Here is a 7920-nt window from a genome sequence, read left to right on the forward strand (position 1 = left end):
ATATATTCATAGAAAAGCCACACATAACATATACACACACATCTATAAATATGTATGTGACTTTCTATGCTATCTAGGATCTTGTACAGTGCATACAAACCATGATGAGCTGGGATGGGTGTGCACACACGAACAGCTGTGAAACAGCTTTTCCCCACAGGCTGACTTATTGCCCATGCCGTAGCCTCAATCACGCTTCCAAACCATTCCTGGGGTACTGGCCCACACAAGGGTCCCCCGGCCCCACAGATGACCAAAGGGGCTCCCCAGGGCAGGGGCTGCCCTCTGTAATGCCCAGCATTCCACAGGTCATCCCCCAGACAGAGAAGAGGATGGTGGGGCCTGTCACTGGTTTGGGAGGAAGGGGAACCCACCATGAGACAAAAGAAGCCCAACGGAAGCTGGATGAAACCTTTCTATGGTCTGGACTGAGGCCATCAGAGCAGCTTTGATGGCCCCAGCCTTCTCCTCCTGTTTCAACAGAGCCTCACAGATGGGGTACCTGATAACACCCCCATCTTCTGTCCAGCCCTTCTGGCCCCCTTTCTGTTTGCTTTTCCTCCCAGCAGCTCCACGTCCGATGGCGCTGCACTGGGCCAGAAGGGAAGTGACCAAGCTGTGGGGCTCAGCATGATGAGGGCTTTGTGTCCTTCAAAGGGGACGAACAAACGGCCAGCAGTCCCAGCCCGGCTGGGGGGATCCTGCGGAAATACCGCGGTCAACACTCTTGGGAGCTGCTTCCTGCCCGCGCCAGGGCTTTGGATGCAAAGAAGTATTTTCCTGCCGTAAGGTAACATCTGCATTTCCAGTGGGTGTCCCAGTGACATGCCTCTGCTTTCTTAGAGCCACCCCCAACTCTGAATGAAAAGGCACCTTGTTTGAAAAAACAGAGGAGCCTTTTTCTACCACAGCTACCTAAAATAGCCACGTCACTGCTGATGTTTGCTTTTGGTGAATGACGAGGTTAACACACCCTCCGAGTGGGCTGTGAGCGTTTGCTTTGGTCAGGAGCTTTATTTTCATACTCGTCTGTCTTGCAAGAAGCTCACAGGTGAAAATGCTGAGACTTTAAAAAGTCAGATGGACAAATATTTTCCCAGAGAGCCAGCAGAGACACAGTATGTTTGTGGAAGGGAGGTGCTGCTCCCCTGATGACCCTGAGCCTTCCCAGCTCCATGGCACCCACCCACCAGCCTCGGCCACCCCATGGGGTCACCCACAACCCCTTGAGTCAGGCACAGGGAGTAGTCCCACCTGCTCGGGGAAGCTTCAGCCCTTGGTGGGACTTCTTCAGCTGTCCCTTGATGATTCTGCCTCCCATCACAGGTGGGAAAGCATCCCAAGTACAGCTCAATGGGAACCAAGAAAAACACCTTCCCTTCCTGTCACATCTACCAGTGCCAGGTCCACACCAGGGTGCTGGGCAAGCACTCCCACCTGCTGCCTGCTCCCTCCTGCTTTGGCAGGCAAGGAGGCAGAGGGATGGGAGGGGATGGGCATGCCTGGAGAGGTGGGCATACTCATGTTGGGTGCAGGAGTGGGTAGGGGTGTACATATGCATATACACATGTGTGTGCCCAAACCTGTGATGTACATGTGTGGGACATATTTATCCACCTGGCTGGCATCCACACCTGTGAGCACAGCATCCTATGGGGTGCAGGGAGCTGAGGCAGAGGGTGGTAGGGGCCCAGCATCACCAGTTCTTGCTGACAGCCAAGCAATACTCAGCCCTGGACAAGCCTCTCCTGGGTGTCACTTCTTCCCCAAGTCCCTGCTGTGGGATAAAGCAAAGGGACAAGGCCTTTCAGCCCCAGTCTCCAATGATGAGGAAGAGAATGGAGGGCTGGAGCAGCACTAGGAGAGGTGCACATCACGCTGGGCCCATTTGCCCTTTTTCTATCACTGAGTAATAAATAAAACCTCCAAATTTTTATCTGCCTTGAAAGCCATAGGGATGTGCACAGGCAAAGAAAGCTGCCAGAGAGGGGTAATGGCACTGAGCAAACTGTGATGGCATAAGGCTGAGGAGGGAGCCTGCACTGGCACAGAGGGCTCAGCAGCCCCCGGGGCAGTTCTCATGGACATACTGAGCAGAGCTAAAGGAGAGGCTGGTGCTGGAAACAGTCCCTGCTGACCTTTCCTTTACAGACCACAGATGACTAAAAGTCAGGAGCTAAAACCAAATACAGCCCACTATTCACTGGAGGAGTGAGGAAGAGAGTAGGGGAAGTTGTTTCCATTAGTGTGACCAGAGAGCTTTTCTAACTGCAGGAAAGACTTTGACTCTCAGGCCACATCAAGACAAAAATACAAACTGATTTTTTTTTTTTTTTCCCCTAGGGTAAAACTAGCTTTTACCAGTGAGCAAGGGCCCAGCCCTGCCATGTCTGCATCCCAAAGGGTGCCTGCCAAGACAGGGGGGAACAGGCAAAGTTTTTCTTCCTCATAGCCCACCATGGACGTTTGCCCTTGAAGGGGACCTGGGGGGACAGTGCCTGCCAGGGACAGGACGCTGTTGCAGGGCAGACCAGCAGGCATGGGAAGGTCAGCAATTTGGCTGAGGCAGCTGCTTATCTTGTTCCAAGAGCTGGGAGAGCCACAGGCCTTCTCCAAGCACGCACCTCCCAGGGGATTTGCCCTTGAGGCACTGACCTGCTTCTACTGTCCCAGGGAAAACAAGTCCAGACTCACTTTTATATCGACCATGTCTGTTGTCTGCCCGTGCCTGGCAGTGGGGGCTGGCTGCAAACTGCAGCCCATGGGTTTCAGCTCAGCCCCTGGGGCCCCACAACAGCCCAAGAGATAGGCATGAGCCCCCCAGAGCCATGTCAAGCACCTGAGTGATGAAAGCATCCCACCCCTGGCTGCCAGAGACAAATTAAGGTACCGTGGTTTGAACATCACATCTCACCCTCTGCTCCATAAATAAACCTATGAGGCACATGGCATCCCCTGGGTCCCCATGGCACAAAGCTGGCACACAGCAGGCAGGCACAGGTGTCACAGCTGCCACCAGTGCAGAGAAGAGGCAATTAGCAGGTAGTGAAAAAGCTCCTGCTCTCCCTGTTCAGCCCCCATTGTGCAAATCCTGCCCCAATTAAAGCCCCCTCTTTGCTTTCAGATATTGCTAGGAGAGAATAATTCACCCTAAAACAAGGTATTTCCAGCAGGTCAACAAGACAAAGCCAGCTCTCAGTTTGCTAAAGGCTCTGGCACCTGCCTGGGAGCATTTAATTACCCTGACAATGGCATCAAGAGAAGAAGGGCCATGAGACCCCTTCAATCACAAATTCACAGAGGAGGCAAGGCTTTGCCTGCTGCTCCCACACGCCTGGGGCCAGAAGCACCTGCAGGCTGCAGCCTCTTCCCAAGAGCAGAACTATCATCCAGCCCTCTTAGGGACACCTTTTTCCCCTCAGAGCCTGCAATGCCGCACAGGGTACTGGCTTTTTTATGTTGTGCTTTTCCTTTGTCCTTTGCACCGCTCTTATGCCAATAAATGCACATTATAAAAAAACAAAGCAGTGGACAGTTCTAATCTCTAAGTCAACATTTACCCTTATCACAGAGGGTGGCTCCCACTGAGCAGGCTCAGGCTCTTTATCCAAAAGCAGCATGTGCAAACGCTGCAGAGCAAATCAGAAACAAAATATTTCTGGGCTTTCCAGGCCCTTTTGGGAGCACAGGAGTGAGCATCCAGGGACTCTTGCAGGACCAGATCCTGCCAGAGAGGTACAGCAGGCCCTGCAGGACCCAGCTGGGCAGGGACATGTCCAGCATACCAAGGGGATCACTTCCACCATACCTTCATGTCCTTTCATGGCTCTGTCCAGGCACTGCACAGAGCTGTTTCCAAGCCTGTTAAGTAACAGTAACTTTCCTTCTGGCCACATATGCTTCTTGAGCAAAGCACCACAAATTGTGGACTTCTAGGATTCTAACCACCAAGTCTGGAAGGGAAAAACCCCAACAGCCCTCAACTGTGGCAAATGCTGATTCAAGAGAAGTGCTCGCAAAATTGCACATGAAGCACTCAGCAAAAGTGACCTGGAATGCCTGCCTGGTGGTGCACTGAAGGAGGAGAAAGAGAGGCTGTGTGCTGCACTCCAGATACAGATCAGCAAGCGCCTGAACAAAACAGACCAAGGGAATTCATGAGAGGCCCACGTTTTTGAGGAAGAGATCCACATGACTGTGTCCCAGCTCCTGTATTCTCTCCCTGCTGCTTTTCTTTCCCATTCCAGTTCCCCTTGCTCAAACCCTTGGCCCCTTGTGCCGGGGCCAGTCCATGGGTAGCCATCAAACACACGGGCTTTTTCGGCAGTGCAGAGTGAGACAGACCTTTGATGTGTCCCAGGGCGGCCACGCTGCATCCCCCTGCTTTTCAAAGGCCGGTCCTTGGCTATTGTGTTCACATCCTGAGCTTGTTTGTACACTTGCTGCAGCGCCCCAGCCCCGCAGCCCCCCTGACCCCCAGATAAAAGCAGAGCTCACGGGGCAGAGCTGCTATCAGAGCAGGGACAAACGGTGCAGCTGCCAAGATAGCAGGAGCCGACCCCGCAGGGGTGAAGGCTCCAGGTCAACAACAGCCCCACAGACCTGCACGGGCCGTGGCCACTGCCATGGGGCTGCCAGGGCACTGGGGCTGTTGGCAGGAGCGGTATCAGTGCCATGCACGCCAAGGGATGTCCTTGTGCTGTTGCTCTCCCCCTCAGCTGCATCTGGGGAGGGCCAGCATCTTGCCAAAAGAGGTAACTGCCAGGCGGGAAGCAACACTCAAATGCTCTCTGATCATCGTCTCATCTCTCCATGCCCTCTGGGCAGGCATAAAGCGGGATAACCGTCCACCCTCCTCCCTGTAGGTAAGGTAGGGTCGTGCAAGAAGCACTGAGGGATCCCGAGGACTTGGTGTTTAAAATCCCAGGGAAACCCAGTGTTTGCAAGAAAGGAAGCCCTGTTAAAAAAGCCAGACTGTTTTAGTCCCACTGGGGCAGTGTCCAAGCATAAGCCTCTCTGCTGGGCCTCCATGCCAACCCCTGGCAAGCAGAGCAGCAGTAATGAGCATCACTGCATCCACATCCCTTCTTGTGTGATGGGAGAGATCGGAGAGATGAGCCTCCACATTGCAGGAGGGCAAAAAAAAATCCCAGAGAACTTTGAGAGGGTGGTCCATGGGATACCCCAGCTCAGCATCTTTATAGGAGCAAGAGCCCACACAGTCCTCAGCCCCACATCTCTCCTCCAGGTACTTGGTGCTCTGTCTCCTCTGCAGCTAACTGGCTGAAGCACCAGGCCAGCTGTGGAAAATGTGGAGAGCCAGGCCAGCCCCAGGTGCTTCCCCAGGAAGGATGCAAAAACGTCTGTTATTTTGAAGGGACAACAAAGCCATGGCCAGCTTTACCCACTGCGTTTTCATCCTCTCAAGTGCCTTTTTCCTCACCTCCTGCACAGCCTCTTTGCTACAGGACAAGAGGCAGCAGATCCTCTCCCAGATGCCAGTGCCTGTCACAATCCCTGTCCTTCCTCAGCCTGCATGGCAGCACCTGTGAGGGCTGTGGCCAAGGAACAACAGCTCCCAAGTATGGCTGTGTGTACCTGGATTGCTGGGAGAGGGCAGGATGGAATGACATCCTCCAAGGCAGCATGATGGCTTTTCCTGAAAGGGTCATACCCAACTACTTCACCCACTTTTTGTCAGGGCAATTGAGAAATGCAGCAGCAAAGGCCAAAACACATGGTCTTCTGGAGGATGGGGGTACTCATGGTGTTGTGAAATTCTTGGCTATTGCAGTCTTGGCTTGGTGAGACAGGAGCTGAGAGGGCAGGCTCTCCTGGGAGCCATGCCTGCCAGCCTTAACCTGGAAGGTTAGCGTAGTAGAGGGATGATTCTGACAGTGAAATAAAACTAGATTTCTCAGCTTCCTGGGACCTGTAATAGCTGACTGCACCCATGAGGTACAACCCATGAGGTGACCAGGGAGCACAGTGTATCCCTCAAACCTGCTCCTAGGAAGGCAGGAGCTGGCACTGCCACTCCTCTGAGTGGCTGGGATCCAGAGGAAGCAGTTGCCGTTCAGGGCAGAAGATCAAAGTCTTTCTTTTGTCCCCAGATGCCTGTTGGTTCTCTGGCCCTGTACCCTGGGGTGCCTGGAACACCCCACAGCCCCTGTTCCATGGAGTGCACTGCCAGTGGGAGCCCTGTGCCTGTGACCCCACAGACCACTGCATGTCCCACAACCCTTGGCCACAGCCCAACAGCAGATCCAATTTAGCACCACACTCCAGCACTTGGTCCTCAGCTCTTCCATCCCTTCCAGATTGAAGAGGCATGTTAGTTGCAGTATTTCTTACTAAAGAAGTGCTCAAGTCACCTCACAACATTGTTCATGATAAGCTGCTGGAAAAGAGGAGAGTATTCTGAGTTGGAAGGGACCAACAAGGATCACCAAATCCAACTCTTATGTGAATGGCCTATGTAGGGATCAAACTCACAACCTAGACATTTCTAGCACCATTCTCTAACCAGCTAACCTCAGAGCTGCATGTGTTTTGGCTGCTTTTAACATGGGTTACACAACTGGTCACATAAGGGTCCCCCATGCTGCAAAACTGAAGTGAAACTGTGTTTTCCTTCCCACATTTTGATCTCATGTTCTCAGCATTAATCCCAGAGGAAGGACACTGGCATATCATGAGATATTGTACAAAAGCATGTGGAGTCATTTGAGTCGAGTCAGAGGACTCACAAGCCCACCAGGAGTTCAGGAGACAGAAGGACATCTCCTAAAATAGCCAAGCCAAGCCACAATGAGGAGGAACACCCTGATGCTGGGAAGACAGATCAGAAGTCAGCAGTAACCAATCCTACATCCTCTTTCCTCTTCATCTATTTCCCAGTTTTTGCTCTCTGGGAGAGCAAAAAATTTTTGGTTGGGCTGGGCAGTCTGAGCACCTGGGCTCGGCATCACCAGTAGTAGAGGCACCGCTGTGTGAACAGCAGGTGTCCCTGAGAGAGGTGGCACCAGCCACCAAGCACCGATAACCAGCCAAGTCCCAGTCACTTGCAAGGTGAAGGGTGCTCCACTGCTCACGGGTACACAACATGGCCTTTGAAGAAACCTCATTTTAAGGTATTTCACTTTCAACACCAGCTGAGGTGCAAAAATGTCTGAGTTTCTAGAATGTCAGCTTTCTTCTCTTTTTCCTGGCACGTGTAGAAATGGGGAACTGACTGCTCAGCACACGCACGTTGTGATTGGGAGAGAAAAGCACCTGCAGCGAGTCTCTGCCAGGGCAGGTCGGGGCTGGCGCGGCGCAGCACCTCCCCTGCTATAGCCGGAAGGGAGGCACAGCGAACCGAGACCACGGGGAGAAACAAATCCGACTGCCGCCTTCCTTTCTTGCATTGCAGCATTGCTCCAGGGAACGTCCAGAACCTGAGCTTTCCTGCAGGTGTCACTCCTTTGGCAGGACCGCAGTGTGGAATCGCTGCCCTGCGCCTGGCACGGTGTGCACAGGTAAAGGAAGGTTTGGTGGGGGGAGCCCAGGAGGAACATAAAATACAGGGCAGAGCTGCTTTCCCCGGGTTACACTTTGCTGAGCAGCAGGCTGCATCCAGGCTGTCCTGATGAGAAATGATCAGAGCATCCAGCCTGCAGGACTGATCTAAACTTTGTTCTGAACCCTCTTGCACCTTGGGCTTCCACCAAGGCACCAGCCAGCACTACGTCCCACGGGCCAGCCACATGCCAAGTGACAAGAGTTTTCCCTCCCATGACTGGCATCACCACAGCTGGTGAGGGATGAACCTGGAGAAGAGAGAGCCTGGGCAGTGGCTCAGACCTCCTCTGGTAAACAGAGCTGGCAGGTCTGCCAGCACATCTGGCCTGAGAGACGCTTTACAGACGTGTCTCCAGA

This window comes from Poecile atricapillus, chromosome 8 (assembly GCF_030490865.1).
Source record: "Poecile atricapillus isolate bPoeAtr1 chromosome 8, bPoeAtr1.hap1, whole genome shotgun sequence".
Classification (NCBI taxonomy): Eukaryota; Metazoa; Chordata; class Aves; order Passeriformes; family Paridae; genus Poecile; species Poecile atricapillus.